Consider the following 20063-nt stretch of genomic DNA (forward strand, 5'->3'; position numbering starts at 1 on the left):
CTTAAAAGACAAGGTAATTGTTTATAGAGTAATGTTATTACATCTGGGTTAAATAGCAGAAATAGTAAGACTCAGAAAGTTTGTATTCCCATCTAGTATATAAAATGCTTTTTAAAAAAGGTGTATTTGAGATGGTGGAGTAAAAGCAGTGACTTTGCTTGAGCTCTCCCTCAGACTCCTCCAAATACCTGTAAAAAATGGCTCTAAACAAATTCTAAAGCAGCAGAACCCAAAAAAGACAGAGTGAAACAAATTTACAGCTCAAGACAACCTGGATGGTTGATAGGAAAGGTCTGTTGCACCAGGCTGGGAAAGGAACACAGTTCAGCGCGGGCATGCAGGCAAAGACCAGGCCTCAGCAAACCTGGAGCAGGCCTCAGGAGACTGAATGACTAGCCGCTGCAGTGGTTTCCAGACTTCTCAAACCACAAATGCCAAAGACAACTTAGGAGGTCAGTAGGAAAGGTCTGACAGACCTCGGTGAGAGAGGAGCATGGTCAGGCCTCAGTGCTGTGCAGCCCCAGGACGGCAGCTGCTTCCTGAGCTCTTGGCCCACAGATGGTGAGTGGGGGGGATAGAACAGCTCATCGGAGGGGGATGGCAGGCATCTCTTTGCTGGCACTGAGAGAAGATTCTCTTGCTTTGCCCTTGCTTGGATCTGGGTCACAGTCCTGGGTGGTGGTCCTGGGGTGAGGAGGAGGGTTGGCATGGTGGAACTTGTGGCAGCGATAGAGAGGGAATCCTCCTCACAGTTCCAAGGCAGAAAAGAGTGCTTGTGGTCACTCATAGACCAGAGCACAGGCCAGGAAAGGAGTAAACACTTCATTCTTGATCATACCTCCTTGGAAGAACCAAAAATCTACAGGTCCCTAGAAGTATTTCTGAAAACGGCTGCACAAAACCCCTGAAGCTTGGGACAGTACCTCCTCCACACTGGAAGGGGACCGCTACCTTAACAAAGAGATTAAAAGTCAAATAATTGGCTGGGAACACGAGCAAACAATGCAAAAAAACTCAGACCATAGAATCTTACTTTGATAACAAAGAAAATCAAAACATACAACCAGAAGAAGACAACAAAGTCAAAGTTCCTACATCCAAATCCTCCAAGAAAAATATGAATTGGTCCCAGGCCATGGAAGAGCTCAAAAAGGATTTTGAGAAGCAAGCAAGAGAAGTAGAGGAAAAACTGGGAAGAGAAATGAGAGTGAGGCAAGAAAATCATGAAAAACAAGTCAACAGCTTGCTAAAGGATACCTAAAAAAATTACTGAAGAAAATAACACCTTAAAAAATAGACTAACCCAAATGGTAAAAGAGGTCCAAAAAACCAATGAGGAGAAGAATGCCTTAAAAAGCAGAATTGGACAAATGGAAAAGGAGGTCCAAAAGCTCACTGAAGAAAATAATTCCTTAAAATTTAGAATGGAAAGGCAGCTAAGTGGCATAGTGGATAGAGCTCCAACCTTGGAGTCAGGAGGATCTGAATTCAAATCCAACCTCAGATGCTTGACACTTACTAGCTGTGTGACTTAACCCTGATTGCCTCACCGAAAAGCCAAAAAAAAAAAATGGAATGGAACAAATGGAAGCTAGTGACTTCAAGACACTGTAAAACAAAACCAAAGGAATGAAAAAATAGAAGACAATGTGAAATATCTCATTGGAAAAACAACTGACCTGGAAAATAGATACAGGATAAACAATTTAAAAATTATTGGACTACCTGAAAGCCATGATCAAAAAATGAGCCTAGACATCATCTGTCAAGATGTTATCAAGGAAAACTGCCTTGAAATTCTAGAACCAGAGGGTAAAATAGAAATGGAAAGAATCCACTGATCACCTCCTGAAAGAGATCCCCAAAGTAAAACTCCTAGTAATATTATAGCCAAATTCCAGAGTCCCCAGGTCAAGGAGAAAATACTGTAAGCAGCCAGAAAGAAACAATTCAAGTATTGCGGGAACACAATCAAGATAACACAAGATTTAGCAGTTTTTACATTAAGGGATCAGAGGGCTTGGAATATGATCAGAGGTCAAAGCAACTAGGATTATAACCAAGAATCACCTACCTAGAAAAAATTGAGTATAATCATTCAGGGGGAAAAATGGATATTCCGTGAAATAGAGGACTTTCAAGCATTCTTGATGAAAAGACCAGAGATGAACAGAAAATTTGACTTTCAAATACAAGACTCAAGAAAAGCATGAAAAGGTAAACAGGAAAGAGAAATCATAAGGGACTTATTAAAGTTGAACTGTTTCCATTCCTACCCGGAAAGATGATATCTGTAACTCATTAGACCTTTCTCAGTATTAGGGTAATTGGAGGGAGAAAAAAAAATTATATACTTATATATATAAATATATATTTATATATGTGTGTGTGTGTGTGTGTATACATATATATAAAATATATATATATATATGCACACACATACACACAGAGGGCACAGGGTGAGTTGAAGATGAAGGGATGATATCTAAAAAATAAAATTAAGGGGTGAGAGAGGATTATACTGGGAGAAGAAGAAAGGGAGAGGTGGAATGGGGTAAATTATCTCACATAAAACAAACAAGAAATAGCTTTTACAGTGGAGGGGAAGTGGGGGAAGGTAAGAGGGAATGAGTGACTCTTACTCTCATCAGATTTGGCTTAAGGAGAGAATAACATACACATTCAATTGGGTATGGAAATCTATCTTACCCTTCAGGAAAATAGGGGAGAAGGGGATAAGAAAGAGAAAGATGATAGAAGGGAGAGCAGATTGGGAGAGGGGGTAATCAGAAGCAAACACTTTTGAGGAGGGACAGGGTCAAAGGAGAGAATAGAATAACTGGGGGGGCGGGGGGAGGATAAGATGGAGGGAAATATAGTTAGTTTTTCACAACATGGCTATTGTGGAAATGTTTTGCATGACTACACATGTATAACCTGTATCAAGTTGCTTGCCTTCTCAATGAGGGTGGGTGGGGAGGGAGGAAGGGAGAGGATTTGAAACCCAAAGTTTTAATAACAAATGTTAAAAATTGTTTTTACATACAACTGGGAAATAAGATATACAGGTAATGGAGTATAGAAATCTATCCTGCCCTATAGGAAAATAGAAGGCGAAGGGGATAAGAGAAAGGGGGTATGATGGAAGGGAGGGCAGATTGGGGGAAGGGGTATTCAGAATGCATGCCTCTTGGGATGGAGGGGAGTGGAGAGATGGGGAGAAAATTTGGAACTCAAAATCTTGTGGAAGTGAATGTTGAAAACTAAAAATTAATTAACTAAAAAAAAGAAATGAAAGGGCAAAAAAAAAATTAAGTAAAAAGGCCTATTTTCAAGAGTTCTTAACCTAGATTCTGTGAACTTTTAAAAATTTGATTATTGTATTTCAATGTAATTGGTTTCTTTTGTAATCTTATGCGTTTTGTTTTTATGCATTTAAAAATTATTTTATTTTCTGAGAATAGGTATAAAGGCTTCACCAGACTTCCAAAGGGGTCCTCAACAGAAAAAAAGTTAAAGAACCCGTGGTCTCTAGACTATGGCTTAAAATTAGATGGACTTTTCCCCTCCTCCCTACCTCATACCCCTTCAGACCTTCTAAAAAGAGAAGAAACCCAAAAAAAGGAATTAAAGAATAGCATCCAGGACACAATTGCCTTCCTCCTTAATCCAATCACTCTTAGTTAAGCTGTATGGGCCAGATTGCTATAACCCTGAGATAGGGAGGAACTCTGTCTCTCCTTATACCTCACTGGCATCACATCTTCTCATTTAGGAAGCTGCAGCCAAAGAAAGGGACCTCTTCTTTTATCAGATGCAGCAGCATGTTCCCTTTCTGATCTCATGGGAACAGTGAGGATAATCAAGGGGCCATTCAGGGTCTTTATGTTGATCTAAAGTACCAAAAAAATCCTTCTACAAGTTAGGGTGACTCATGGCTGGGAGCAGCCAGAAAGATCTTCATCCACAAAGGCCCAAGAAACAAGTTACCATTTCCTTGGTGTTTTCCTGGGGAAACTTGGACTATGCATGAAAATATAACACATCAAAATTATTAAAATAAGAAGTGAATAACAGGTGAATGTCTGAACGAGAAACTAGATAGTCAATTAAAGAATTACCATACAAATATAAAACAGGACTGGATGGACTAGCAAGCAAATTCTATCAAATTTGAAAAAGTGACTCATATATACTGTATAAAAACATAGAGATAGATAACAGGATATTCAATTCCCTCTGTGGTGTAAATAATGTTTTAATTTCTAAACAAAACCAATGTTAAGGGGAAAGTAACAATATGTACTAATATTATTCGTGATTATTGACATAAAAATATTAAAAATGTTCAAATAGAACACAACAACATAGAATATCAGTACAGATGTACAAAAGGCAAGACAACTTCAATGACTCCAGAAGTGAGAATGAGGCCGACAACCTTGTGCAACTCTGCCTCACTTCAATTCAATTCGTGAGCAAGTCAAGACATCACCTTGTGAGGTCATTGGCCTTCTTCAAAAACAAAGGATGAATAGCAACAATTTAATAGATATACAACCTGATCAAGTAGGTTTTTTTTAAAATGGAATGTAAAGATGGTTTGATAACAGAAGAAAAATTCAATATAATAATCATATCAACAGGAGAAAAAAAGGTTTATGTGGTTATATCAATCAATTGGCAAGAGTTTACTAAGCATATCTGCTATGCTAAGTACTAGGGATATGAAGAAAATGCAAAAATTATCCATCCTCTCAAGGAGCTTACATTCTGAGGAGGGAGACAACATACAATATCTTATATATGGAAGTTGACTTCAGCAAAGATGGCACTAGTAGCTGAAGAAATTAGAAAAGGCATCTTAGAGGAAGTTACATGAACTGAATCTTAAATGAAACCAGGAATTCTAGGAGTTAGAGTTTGAGAAGAAAAGCATTCTAGAGATGAAGAACTAATTCATGTTAAAATGTGTAGGAATTGAAGAAGATTTCCTAACTATGATTTTTAAAAAAGTTTACATTAGATACCTAAAGGTAAGAAAAACAGCTGGAGCTTTAGAGAAACATTAGAAATATTTCCACTAAAAAGAAGCATAAAATGAGATGTACACAAAGTTGACTCCAATTTGACGTAATCTTACTAATGTTACTCATAGGGGCAGTTAGGTAGCACAGTGGAGCGAGCACTGGCCCTGGAGTCAGGAGGACCTGAGTTCAAATCTAGCCTAAGATCTTCACACTCACTAGCTGTCTGACCCCGGGCAAGTCACTTAACCCTGATTACTTCAAAAACAAAACAAAAAAAAATGTTAGTTATAGAAATAAGGCCTGATAGAAGAGTTTAAAAAAATAATCCTTAGCAACAGGAAAATTAAAATATCTCTATCTGCAGATTGCACATTTCTATACCTGGAAAATGAAGATTTAAAAATATTAATAGATAATAAGTATCTTTAGTACAAGAGTATAATTAAATAGACAGAAATAATATTTGTATTTTCATATTCTGTTAACAAGAATCAAAGAAAATAAATAGAAAGGTTTTTTCAATAGGAAAACAAAAAGTGTCACATAGGCATTTACTTATCAAGACTGATCCTATGAGTCCATGACCTGTACAAAGACAAGGTCAAAATAATTTTAACTGAAATCAAAGAAAAAATGAAAAAATTTATATACCTTGCTCCTCCTTGAGTTAAGAAAATATAGTAATAAAGTCCCTGAACTCTCCAAACTAATTTACAAGTCAAACATAATACCAATAAAAATACTTATTTCATAGAAATTGATAAAGCTATAACAAAATTTGTATGGGAAGAAAAGATAGGGAAAATACCAAGAACAACTTTAAAAAGAGAACCAGTGAAGGGGAACTTCTAATACCAGATTTCAAAATGTACTATAAAGCAATTATTCTGAAATATGTCTGGTACCAGGAAAAATGTCAAGTAGTAGAGTATATTTATGCTTTAAAAAATAAGTTTTGTGGTGCACAAAAATGTTTAACACATGTAAGAGGTCAGTGTTTGACAAGTCTATATCTACTAATCAATGGACATTATAATCACTATTCAATAAACACTCTTGGTAAGGATAGATAGCTTTATAGCAAAAAATGGATTTGGATCCATCTATCATACCATAAGCAACAATAAATTCTAACTAGTGATCTAAATATTTTTAAAATTATTTTTATGTAACACCCTATTATAATTATTAGCTCATTTAAAGCCTAGAAGGCAGTATAATGGGCTCTAAGATTTATATGGTTCCTTTCTATTCAGCTTAATGGAATTTATTTTAGATGAAAAGTTATGAGATCATTCACAATCACTTCAAACCCCTAGTTAGGACCGGTGAAAACATTTTGGATAATCACAAAAATGATCCTGCCCTAGGACTCAATGATCCATTGAATACACAGGCAGACTTTCTCTTAAAAATATAATAAAGGAGGATGAAAGGGAGAGAAGGTCCTACCAATGCAAAAATATCCATAGTGGCTTAATTTGTAATCACACCAAAATACAAATAAGACATATATCCAATAATTGGAGGATGGTTAAATAAATTATGATGTATTGACTTAGAGGTAGCATGGTATAGTGCTTGGGGAGCCATTTGTGGAGTTAGGGAGACCTGGGTTCAAATTAATACATACAAGTTGCATGAGCCTGGGCAAGTCACTTGACCTTTCGGTGTCCTGGGCCAGTTTTTAAGAATGTAAGTGAGGGATGAATTGTTGATGTTCACTGATGAAAAGAGTTTCCACATCAGGAGCACAGATGCTGATGAAATCATAGGTCAGAACTAAATAATAATAATAGAATATATCATAGATATTCATCAAATACACTATAGATATAATCATATATGTATATAATAAAATAAATATAATAGATTATTATTCATAAAAGACATAAATCTGACAAATAAATATGGAAAAATTTATATTAAGTGATGCCAAGTGAAATGAATAGCACCAGAAGAATGAGTATTTTATATGACCAAAGGAAGCAGAAATTCATGCACTATGGATGGATTAATAATGAAATTTTACCAAAATTTTAAAGAGTTACATATTATATAGACTGTATAAAAACATAGAGAAAAATAGTTGGCCACCCAATTCCCTCTCCAGTAAAAATATGATTTTAATCTCTAAACTGGCCAAAGCCAATGTTGAGGGGAAAGTAACAATATATACTAATACAATGGAAGATATGGAAGTAGACACCAAGTAAACATACTTTGTATTTGCTCAATGTTCATTAATTTGTTTGGTTCTACTTTGTTCAAATATTCTGTATAATGTCAGACCTGGAATCAGGAAACTGATTTCAAATCAGGCCTCAGAAACTTACTAGCTCTGTGAACCCAGGCATGTCACTTAACCTTTATTTGCCCCAGCGTCCTCATCTGTGAAACGGAGATAATACTAACACTTACCTCCTAGGGTTGTTGGGAGGATCAAATGAGATAATATTTGTCAAGAGCTTAGCACAGTAAGCGGCACTTAAGTGCTATATAAATGTTAGTTATCATCATGATATTTATTATTATTGCTGTTCTTGTGCTTTTATTCTTTATTTTTCATGTTTATTTGATTAATTTTGTTGATAGTTAAGTTTATCATATTTTTATAAAAAAATTCAACAAAAACCACTTAAAAACAGAGACATTTACACTGCAAAGAGCTCTTCTAATCTCAATACTTTCCAGCAACAAGAGTTTGTCCGGCACAATGTAAGGAAGCACTGGGCTACACTTTGTTCACTCACCTCCTCAGCCTTGTCTAAAATGAACTTTTTTAGTCCTTAGATGGCTCATTTCCTTCTCCCTCACTTCCTCCAAAATCTCCCTCCCTGTCTCTTTCAGAGAAAGAGTTAGGCTGAGAGATTGGTTAGGGCAATAAATAGTTAAGATGTCAATGAGTTGTCTCTTACCAGTATGAGGAATATCCACCCTTTTCCAGATACACTTTACAATGCCTGGCTGACTTACTCTCAGGATTTCCTCTCCAAAGGGTAAAGAGCTACTTTACCATACAACAATCCTAAAGAGTATATTGGCTTTACCACTGATGAACATTATAAAAAAAAATTTCGGACAAGAAAATTTTTCATTTTGATGGATTGTTATATAAATAAGTCACTTGAGAGAAAGAAGTCACAGAAACAAAATAATATCATCAACTCCTAATTATCATCTCCCTTGTCACCACATCAGGTTCCAGGTTACTAATAAGTATGATCTAGGATGAAGCCAGGGTACATATAGAGTGAAAGTGTGAGAAGCCATCTGAATTGATGTGTCTCTAACTGTATCATAAAATCATATATTAACAATGTGAGAGTCATCATATTTTGGATTATCCTTACATCTGCTCCCTTCTATCAGCATAGATACTTAATTATTGGTGGCATGACTTATGATGTTCAGTTTTATGTGCTAACGTGTTTTTCTCTAAGAGCCTTCTATAGCAGGGGCCTTAAAGAGTCTGTGAACTTTAAAAAATATATATATATATATATATATATATATTTTTTTTTTTTTGGTGAGGCAATTGGGGTTAAGTGACTTGCCCAGAATCACACAGCTAGGAAGTATTATGTGTCTGAGGCCAGATTTGAACTCTGGTCTTCCTGACTCCAGGGCTGGTGCGCTATCCACTGTGCCACCTAGCTGCCCCCAAAAAAGATATTTTGATACCTGTATTTCAATGTATTTTACTTCCTTTGTATTTTATTTTATTCATTTAAAAACATGATTCTTAGAAGGGATAAATAAGCTTCACCAGTCTTCCAGACGGGCTCATGATACAAAAAAAAGTTAAGAATTTGTGCTCTAAATTTTGATCTCAAACAATTAGCTGATATTGAGTAGTAATTCAGATTTTTTACATGTTAAGTTCCCTTATATATATTTTTTAAATCAACAGGAACATTTGCATAAGGCAGTCTCCATTTAAGTTCAATCTTGTGGGCACTGTTTTGAGCTAAATTGATAATAGATAAAAAGGAAAGATCCTTCATTAAAATCCTACTTCAATGTTTCATTTTGGTATGGAATTGACTCTAGATCCTGAAGTCTCAGGGGAATACAAACTCTGATGGGTTCCATCTGATAGCTTTGAGAAGGAACTAGCAATCAAACATACAAATGCCACCTGAGAATCAACCCAGTTAACTAGCTTCAGAGAGGCTCCAGGTCAACCATTGTAGATGATGACTTCCTAACCATAATAATTCAAGATCTTTGATTAAAGTATAGAAGGGTTATGATTCATATTGAAGGGGAGGAGTGCACTTACAAAATCACAACTCCTTTAAATACTGAAAAATTAGGTAGAAAGAAAAAAGTATGGTTTGGCGAATTTCAAAAATGCCAGGAATGACAAAGGATTGATTTATTTAGCAGAATAAAATGTTCATTTCTTGGAGTATAAACATATAGGCATCCTTCAGCAAGGAATTCAATGATGTTTATGACCTAGCAGGTATAAAATAAACTAGGTGAGCCTCTACTCATTAAATGCAACAGTGACAATCTACATAGAATGGTGCAACCAACATAAAAAGAGTATAAAGGAAACTACCAAGTTTGGAAAGTACTATTTGTCATTTTTTTAAAGTTTGCAATGTTCTTGAGATAAACTTAGAGAATAGAATGATGAAAGACCTGGAGGAGAAATATTTTAGGGCCAAGGGGTTAAAAACAAAACAGATGTAGAATCAATGAGCTGTAATAACTGCTATTTCCAGAATCTGTATCTAACAGTTTCTCTTCAATCCTTGGATCTTCTTTCAAAAGACTGTAACTCTCAATATCCCTTGAGGCTTTACTTGTCCCCCTTTGGAAGAAGAATTAGGTTACAGATAAATTAGTCAATAAGATAATAATGCAAACATCCCGGTTACAGTTTACTTTAGTCTTGACCAATCAGAGTCTATAAGACTGTAATTCCTACATAGTCAGGCTTTCTATTGCCTAATATGTAATATTCAATATCACTACAATAATCCTAACAACTTGTTATAAACTTTTAGTTTTATTTTTTCATATTCTGATGTATGTGTTACTCCACATATAAATTAGTTTACTAAATATACACATATATAGATGTGACAAATAAATGTTTACATTTTCATCTTATTTACTTCTTGCAGATTTCATTTGATCATTTAAAATAGCTTTGATGTATTATAGTCCTATAATTTTTGCAACTATAAAATTTGATTCTTAGTCTAAAGTAAATATATAGCCATAAGTTCACTAAACTTTTCTCATTTACCTTTGTATCCTTCCCCTGCTCCAGCACCATGCTCTACAATACAGTAGGTATGTAATAAATTATATAATAATAATAATAGCTAGTATTTGTATAGCACTTTAAGGATTGCAAAGTGCCTTTAAAATATGATCTTATTTGATCCTCACAACAATTCAGGAAGGTAGATGCTATTATAATACTCATTTTACAGATAAAGAAACTGAGGCAGATAGAGGCAACATGACTTAGCCAATGTCACACAGAAGTGTCTGAGGAGACTGAATTTGAATTCAGTTCTTTCTGACTTCAGGTCTAGTACTCTGTCCACTGTCACCATGCTTGAAGCCAATTCATGTATTCTTTATTTCCAAATAACAAAGTTTCACTCTTTCTCAAAATATTAATCACAGACACTATGCATATAGCTTATTCCTTGGAAGGATGGATGACAATTGTCACACTCATCATTCTGACTTTCCTCTCTCTTCACTGACAGCTTTATACCTTTAAATGAAAATGAAGGTTCTACTTTTCTCCTCAAGGATAAGAAAGGTAGGGGGAAGCTAGGAGGCAAGTGGATAGAGCACTGGCCCTGGAAAGATGGAGGACCTGAGTTCAAATCCAGCCTCAGACATATAACACTTACTAGCTGTGTGACCCTGGGCAAGTCACTTAACCCCATTGCAAGACAAAACAGAAGATGAAAAAGGTCAGTACCTACATTTTTAAGAAACTGCTTTACTCATCATAGACCCCTAAGAAAACTTTAGTCAACCGAACTGGCACATGGAAATATAGGAACTGTACCAAGGAGAATACCCTTGATTTAAGATTCTTTTCACCAATTTGCTCAGCTTTTCTGAGTCTTAATGTCACCTTCTATAAAATGAAAGGACTTGGATCCCCAAGATATTGTCCAACTGGGGCACTTCCCTCAGCCCAGACCCTTAGGATTACAGTAGCTTCTTCTTCTCCCTTATTTTTCTCCAAGAGAAGAAGGTATTGTTTAAAGAAAACTGAATTATGAAAGAATATTCAAATACCAGCTCTGCTACTTACTATCCAAATCACCTTGAATAAGTCACTTTATTTCTCTAACCCTATCAAATGAAGGGGTTGAACTAGTTGACTTCTAAGGTCCCTTCCAGCCCTAGATGTTAGATTAAACATCTAAATTAATTCTGGCATTTTCTTCTCCCGATCGTCTTAGCCACTGAGACACTGCCACCTTCAGGAAAAATGTGGGCTCCACAAGCAGGTCCTTAGGAAGAGAATGTGCCCTAGCCATTCTTACTCCTCCGTCATCACTTAGCCCAACCTGGCTCAAGGGGGAAAGATCTTATTAGAACACACGCTTTTCTCACATAAAAGAAAAATACTCACACTTCTTTACACATTTACTTTTCTTTGGATTTGTTTTCCTTCTGAATGGCCACATACCATATAACCACAAACTGTGTTAGGTTCCACAGAAAAAAAATGCCAGATGAGAGTGCACTGATATCAAAATGAAAAGGCTTCATTGTTACTAGTGATTAGGGGGTAGATTAAAAAGCTGGGAAAACAAACTCCAAAACACTGTTTGTATTCCAATGACAGAATATAATGAGAAAACCTGAGGTACCGACTCTTTCAAAAAAAAAGAAACAACAACAAACCACCGAAAACCAATTTTCAAACTTTAATAAGAAACACCAGATGTTCTTTAAACTTTTTTAATTTGAGGTTTTGGGAACAGAATGCATTCTTTCTTTACTTTCTATTTCCTTTTTCATTAACTTTACTTTTCTTGTCTTTAAATCGACTCCTCCCAAATTTATCCTAGGAATAATGATGTATCTTGCTTTTCTCTTTTTATTTCTACTTGCTTCTTAATCAACTATTGTGCAATTTTATTACAGTTCCTTTTTCTTCCCTCTCCCAACTCATTTTCCTTTTTTTATTGTCTTCACATTCCAGGAGAAACGTATAGTTCCTTAACTGTTAAAGCTTTCAAATGTTTTACATGTTCCCTCTCTCCTATGCTCTCAACTTTAAAAAGAAAACAACAAACTTCAAAAAAAATTCTCAATCATTTTATAGTGCTCTGGTGCCAAGAAGAAGCTGTTTGTATGTAATGACATTCCTAAAAATATAAATTCTTATTGTTCATTTTCCTCGACAAGAATCATTGCAAAGAATTGACCCAGAGAAGAAACTTTCATTTTAGTTTTCCATTCTTTCAATGTCAGTCAACAAACCTCACTGCAGTTACTTTTTATAATATCTTAATAATAATAGGCAGCTAATTGGCATAGATGATAGAATGTAAGACTTTAGTCAAGAAGACCTGAGTTCAAATCCTATCTCAGACTAGCACTGTGCTGGGAAAGCCACTTAACCTTTCTCAGCCTCAATTTCCTCATCTGTAGAATAAGAATAATAATAATAATAGCACCTCCTTTCCAGGACCATTATGAAGATAAAATGAGGGGCAGTTAGGTGGCACAGTGGATAGAGCTCCTGCCTTAGAGTCAGGAGGACCTGAGTTCAAATCTGGCCTTAGACGCTTGACGCTTACTAGCTGTGAGACCCTGGGCAAATCACTTAACCTCGATTATCTCACCAAAAAGTAATAATAATAATGTAAAATGAACTGATATTTATAAAACATTTTACAAATCTTAAAGCACTATAGAGACTATACAGCACTATTATTATTGTTGCTGTCATGTTATAGCCAGAAACAAATGATTATTTGTACCAAAATTGTACCACTGTTGTTGAATGGCTAAAAGTCATGAAGTACTACAATTTCTAATGAATTAAAAATTAGTGCCACTTAAAAAAAGATGAAAAGACATATGGCAGGTGTCAGCAAATTACAATATGTGACAAATAAGCCATTATAAAGGTGAATTAGTCTAAAAGATTGCATTAAAGAAATGTTAGAATGAAAAAAGAAGATGGGTTGGCCATGTGGCAAAAGTGTGGGATTACTAATAGATAGGTTGTATGGTACATAGGCATCCTCAAGCCATTGAAAGAAAGCAAATGAAATCCTTGGCATATTGGGTGGAACCCCTATCATAAGCTTATGGGAGGACATGGACAAGAGTCACACGGGATGGACAGACATGGATGGGATATGATTTGCATTGTTGGAAGGAAATATCCACACTGAGATAACAGATGTGTTTGAAGTTTTATTGTCTATGAAGAGAAAAGTAAAATGTGAAAATCATATTAGTAGCTCACAATTCAACATTACTTTTCTTAGAGTAACCTTTTTGGAGTAAGTAGTTCAAGTATCTTACCCTCATTTTAGAAATCAGCAAAATGAGATTCAGAGAGATTAAGAGAAAGCCCACAATCACAGAGCAAGTAAGTGATGGAGTATGCTGGTCACATGAGCAACAAAATAGAAGGCTAAACATTTTCTCTGATCCTTACTACCTCTCAAACCTCTCCAAAACAGGAATTATGAAACAAGGATAAAGCAACTTCAGCCCTCTGCATGATCTAGACACCAAGAATCCAAAAGAAGGTTAAGGAAAAAAATTTTTATTCATATATATATGCAGCTAGGTGCACAGTGGATGGAGCTCCAGCCCTGCAGTCAGGAGGACCTGAGTTCAAATCTCGCCTCAGACACTTGGCACTTACTAGCTGTGTCACCCTGGGCAAGTCATTGCCTCACCAAAAAAAAAAAATATATATATATATATATATATATATATATATATATATATATGAACTGATGCTCACCCTAAGTTCATTCAGCACCCCTCCCCTACCTCCCATGCTACCAGCAGTAGCAAGGCTGTACTAGCCAATGCAAAGACTGGACAGATACACAGGCTTGCAACAAAACCTTCTTTCCAGTGTTTTGGCTACCCTGGTGCAAACTGTGGAAGTTTACTCAAGTCATGACAGACAGATAGCACCATGGCAACCCTGCAGGAACAGAGGCTTGCTGGGAGCAGAGACACATAGCTGGAATCAAGGTGGACAGTGGTCTGTGCTGCAAAAGATCTCTAAAGATCTAAAAGAGCAGAACAGAGGAGAAAGGGCAGGACATACCTCTGGGCTTGAGACAGAGCTCAATACCACACCCCACACACCCTCTTCCCAAGGGCTCAGAGACACTAACTACAAAAATCCAGCTCCCTAGCACCAGTATGGCAAACCTCTGTACTACCAGTGCCGGGCCAGAGAACTGGGAAATAAACGGCGCGGGATGGGAGGCCACGTTGGACAGGGGGTGGGGGGAGGGAAGAAGGAGATGTGCAACACTCCTGAGGCAAAGAGCTCAGAATCCAGCTAGTGCTAGCTGTGTCTACCCAAACGTCATTGGGGCAGAAACCTAGACTGGTGAACCAGGGGAAGTTGAGACATTTTGAGATCCAACCCCGAAAGAAACCACCATCAGATGGGAGAGGGTCAGGATCAGAAAGTGAGCAATAGAGGAAAATAAGAGGGGGAAAAAGACTGAAATTACCAAAGATCTCAGGAAGAAAACTTAGAGACCTCAAACACAAGCAAATAAATCAACAGGAAAAATATCAACAAGAGAAGGGAATATGGTCTCCAGATCTACTAAATAAGTTCAGGCATCTATGAATAAATACTGCAAAAACAAAGGAAAATACTGCAAAACAAAATCAAATCAACATTTGATAAGGCAGAGAAATTCCTTGTGGAATATGAGGAGAACATGGAACCACAGCATGCTGTTCCTGAATGGTTCAAAAGGAAAATGAGAACTATAAGAACAGAATTTGTGGCCTACACAGCAAAAACAATGGGTGGAATAGAAATACTGGAATCTGCCATGGCAAGTTTCACCAAAGAAACAAAAGAAAGAACAATAATTTGGCAATGCAAATATACTGATGTGAAGGACAATCTAGAAGAAGAGAAGCAAAAAATAATAACATTAAAAGAAAATGGGTTCATTATCCAGACAAAGCATACTGATCTCAAAGGGAGGATGCATATGAAAAACCTAAGGGTCATAGGTCTCCCAGAAGAACATGGCAAGATGAAAAATGTTAACACCCTAATGCAAGAAATAACACAAGAGAATAGCTCAGAAATTCTGAACACAGAAAATGGAGTAACAATTGAAATAATTCATAGGCCACCTCTAGGAAAACAAAAACAACAACAACAATAACCCACTGCTGAAAACTCCAAGACACATAGTACTTAAATATAACAATTCAATTCAGAAACAAGTTTTGTAAGCCATCAGGAGAAAGACCTTCAAATGCAAAGGAAAGGACATTTGAATCAGAGCAGACTATTCTATATCCATTGCAAAATGTTGGAGGGAATGAAATACTGTGTTCTGGAGAGCAAAGGAGATCAGAATGCAACCCAGAGTGACCTACCTTTCAAATCTTAGCTTAACTATCTATGCAAAAAGATGGATGTTAAATAATAAGGTGTTTGAAGCATTATTAGTGTCAAGCCCCACAAACCTCAATAAATTACAGTCTGTTCTAAGAAAGAGACAAACAAAATTAGGGTGCATGTGTCACCATTTTAATTTCTCTCAAGCTGGCTTGACATGCATTGCATGGGAGTTCAGTCCAAAACTGGGCCCACCTAAAGGGACCAGTTCAGAACAGGCTTGATTTGGGATTTTGGGGTACAAGGTGACATGCCCTTTGAAGAGTAAGTGTTCCAAAGGGGTGCCAATCAACTCTGATTGGTCAACACACTGGGAGGTGGGTTATATTAAAATGAGAGTCTTGAGTACATGACTTAGGTCACATCATCCTGACCTGCTCTATCAGATCACCCTAGTCTTGGACTATCTAGGCTGAAGAATCTGTCTCTACCCAAACCTTAGTGGATTAAATCAATTCAGGCCTGGGTTGGAGTTTGACCAGGATAAGTTTATTATCAGTAATGTCCTTATGAAGAACTTTTAAGAAGGGGGCTGGCTTGGGGGGAAGCTCTGAGAATCATTTTTCACTTTAGAAAGAAAACAAAAATTCAAGGTATTACTTGCTTCTCAAACACTACAGACAACAGAAATACAGAAGTAAATAAATGTATCATCCAAGGACAGCAATAGCAACAGAATGACAACACAGTAAGAGATTTCTTTCTAAATGGTCATGAAAAGATATGGATGAAGGTAGAAGTCCATTGGAAGAACTAATAAACAAAATGCCAAAGGGAAAACAGTTAACAAATGGAAGGGGGAAATGAGGGTGAGGGGAAGAGAGCCTGTGGGAATAAGGCCACTTTTTTTTTTTGGTGAGGCAATTGGGGTTAAGTGACTTGCCCAGAGTCACACAGCTAGTGAGTGTTATATGTCTGAAGCCAGATTTGAACTCAGCTCCTCCTGACTTCACAGCCAGTGCTCCATCCACTGCGCCTCCTAGCTGTCCCAGGGAATAAGACCACTTTAAAAAAGATTAAGGTGAAGTAACTGAAGGAATATAATACTTTGTTTATAGCAGAAGGCGGGGGAACATAACTTGAAAAAAATACAGTATTAGAGACTGATGGAGGAAAACATAAACCTAGTTCTCACCTTTAAATGTGAGTGGATTAAACAATCAAAAAGAAAAAGAGTAACAAATTGGCTAAGAAAGCAAAGCTCTAGAGTCTGTTGCTTACAAGAAACATACAAGAAACAAAGACATGCACAAAATAAAACTGAGGAGATGAGAAAAAATTTACTATGCCTCAACTGAATCAAAAAAAATAGAAGTTGCCATTATTGCTACCTGACAAATTAAGAACATTCAAAAAAATAAAAAAGGCAAGACAAGAAAACTGTATTATGCTAAAAGGAACCATAGACAACAAACCAGTATCAGTAATATACTCATATGCTCCCAATGCCTTAGCATCCAAATTCATAAAGAAAACATTATCTGAGATATGAGAAGACATAGAAAGTAACACAACAGTGATAGGATGTTTCAATGTCCTTCTCTCAGTTTTGGGTAAATCTAACAGAAAGAGAAACAAAAGGGAATATATGGAACTGAACAAATTGCTGGAGAAACTAGAGTTAAAAGATTTATAACATCTTCTAAATGGGATTGCAAAAGAATCTATATTTTTTTCAGCACCACATGGAATATTTACAAAAGTTGACCAAGTTCTAGGGCACAGAGATATTGCAAACAAATATAAAAAGGCAGAAATAGTTAATACATCTTTTTACAGACAATAATGAAATAAAAATAGTGATTGTTTCAGGGACCACAAACAAAAGATACAGACTCAGTGGCTTAACAATGAAATACTTAATAAGGAATGGATCAAAGAACAAATTATAGAACAATAACTACATAAAAGAAAATTATAATGGTGAAACAACATCACAAAACTTCTGGGAGGTAGCTAAAGCAATCCTTAGAGGGAAAAATCATATTCCTCCAAACAAACAAGTAATGGAACTATGGTTTGAACCTAGGGCTGTTGACTCTGAATTGAAGTATATTTCAAATGTTTTCCAGTTGAGGATTAACAATCAACTGATTTTTATCACATGCCATTCCATTAGACTGTACACAAAATAAAAATAACAACCTCAAACTTAATTTGGCTTGGAATCCCCCAAGACACACTTAATAGAATAAGAGAACTTTGGAACTTGAAGAGACCTTGGGAATAATCTGTCAAATCCCTTATTTTACTGAGATTGAAATTGAGTGTAGTTGGTGTCAAGTGATTTGAGTAGAATGCTATAACAAATTATATCCCTGCATATAAATAGTATTCTATAGTATCTTGTCATCCGTCTTCTTATCACAAGCATAGATCATGAATATGAACATGACCTATTCTAGCAGTTCTCAAACTGTGGTTTGGGTATTTTTGCGGGACTCTAAGAACCTTTCATGAGGTTCACAATGTCAAAAATTTTCATAATGATTGTAATATGTTTTAATTACTAATACACTAAATATCTAAAAAAAAATAGATATAGTCAAGTCTATGCTGGTAAATATTTAACAACTGACTCTCCAGGGGGGAACACGTATACATGGCACACTTTTAAGTTGAATCTGAATTATTAACATTTTAACCATCACTTTCTTAAAGTTAGATAATCAACAAAACAATAAATCAAGTCTTGATTTGTCGTGTTTGCCAATTTCTAAGGAGTAAATGTTCACATTGAAAATTTAACAATCAGCTTTCTCTTAAGTTGATTCGAGCTGGCTCTAACATTCTCTTGTATATAACCCATATAAATAAAAACTCTTCAGAAGGATTCTCAATAATTTTAAGAACGTAAAGGACTACTGAAATAAAAAAATATGATAACTACTGCTCTAGACTATATTTGTGTTTGGGAAGTATACATATAGCCTCAGATGAAAACATGGCAAACATAAGTATTTTAAAGGGAATAGATCCATCTCTCTTTCCCACTCCACCTCCACCAGGTCATTAAACTGTTTTGAAATGGAAAATATTTAGGCCTGTCTCTAGCAAATCATTATCATGTACATCTTTAGAGCTAAAAGATACAATTTATCATGTGCAGCAGGTCTAAAACTGTCCTCACTCTTCCTTTCTTTCATATCACATGCTATGAGCATTTTAGTTGTAAGAGCTTGGTGGAAAGATCTACATTTTTATCAATAGAAAAGTAATTTTTCAGCATCAGAGGTATTTCTAATAGAACTTAGACTACCATCTGTAAGTTGAGTCACTTCTGGATTGATGATGATAACGGTGATACTAGCAAGCATTTATATTGTGCTTTAAGGTTGGTGGACTCCTTAACAAATATTATTTTATCCTCACAACAACCCTGGGAGGTAGGCGCTATTGTTATCCCCACTTTACAGATGACAAAACTGAGGCAGATACTGATTAAATGACTTGCCTAGGATCACATAGCCAGCAGGTACTTGAGAGAGGATTTGAACTCGTGTCTTCCTGATTCTAGGTCTGAGGCTCTATATCCTATGCCGCCTAGCCACCTTGCTGATAACGTACTCCTAGCAAGATTTCCGATAAGAGTGGCAAGGGAGGTTTGAAATGTACGTACACTCCCTTTACACGGTAAATATATGGAATCTCATGGATCACAGAATTTTCTAATTCCTCTAAGGACTGGGGTGCAGAGGAGTGAAGCTAAGGAGCTGTCCTTGCTTTATGGGCCGTACAAATGGAGCAGGTCCGTGCTGTCTGATGTCACAACTGTGGCTGCAAAATGTAGCATTCATTGGAGCGCTTACTCGATTTCAGTTCCCACATGAATAGTTAATGAGGAGCCTTAGTCTGACTATCTGTGACATAAGAGTCAAAATCTGAATAAGCATATCGACCTAGCATCCAATGGTACCTGTCAATCTGGCAATGCTTTATTGTAACATATTGAATGCTTTTTTTTCTTTACCTAAAATTAAATACATCCTCCCAGAGGCATAATTTCCTTACTTAGTAAGGCACTAGGGGTGAGAATATAGGATGTGGGATATAATAAAATAACCATAAGTTCTATCATGAATCAATCAATAATCAATATGCATCTATTGACCATATTGACTATGTGATGTCATGTTACTGCCTCATGTTACTGCCTCATGTTACTGCCATCAAACGTCACTATGTAACTCCTTTTAGATATTCTTCACATCTTTTTTTTTTTTGAGGCAATCAGGGTTAAGTAACTTGCCCAGGGTCAAGTGTAAGTGTCAAGTGTCTTAGACCACATTTGAACTCAGGTCCTCCTGACTCCAGAGCTGGTGTACTATCCATATTTATTTTTAATACATATATTAGTCCTATCCTTCAGTAGATCCCAGTAGATCCAAGAG

The sequence above is a fragment of the Vombatus ursinus genome, unplaced genomic scaffold, assembly GCF_900497805.2.
Source record: "Vombatus ursinus unplaced genomic scaffold, bare-nosed wombat genome assembly UNPS02001419.1, whole genome shotgun sequence".
NCBI lineage: Eukaryota > Metazoa > Chordata > Mammalia > Diprotodontia > Vombatidae > Vombatus > Vombatus ursinus.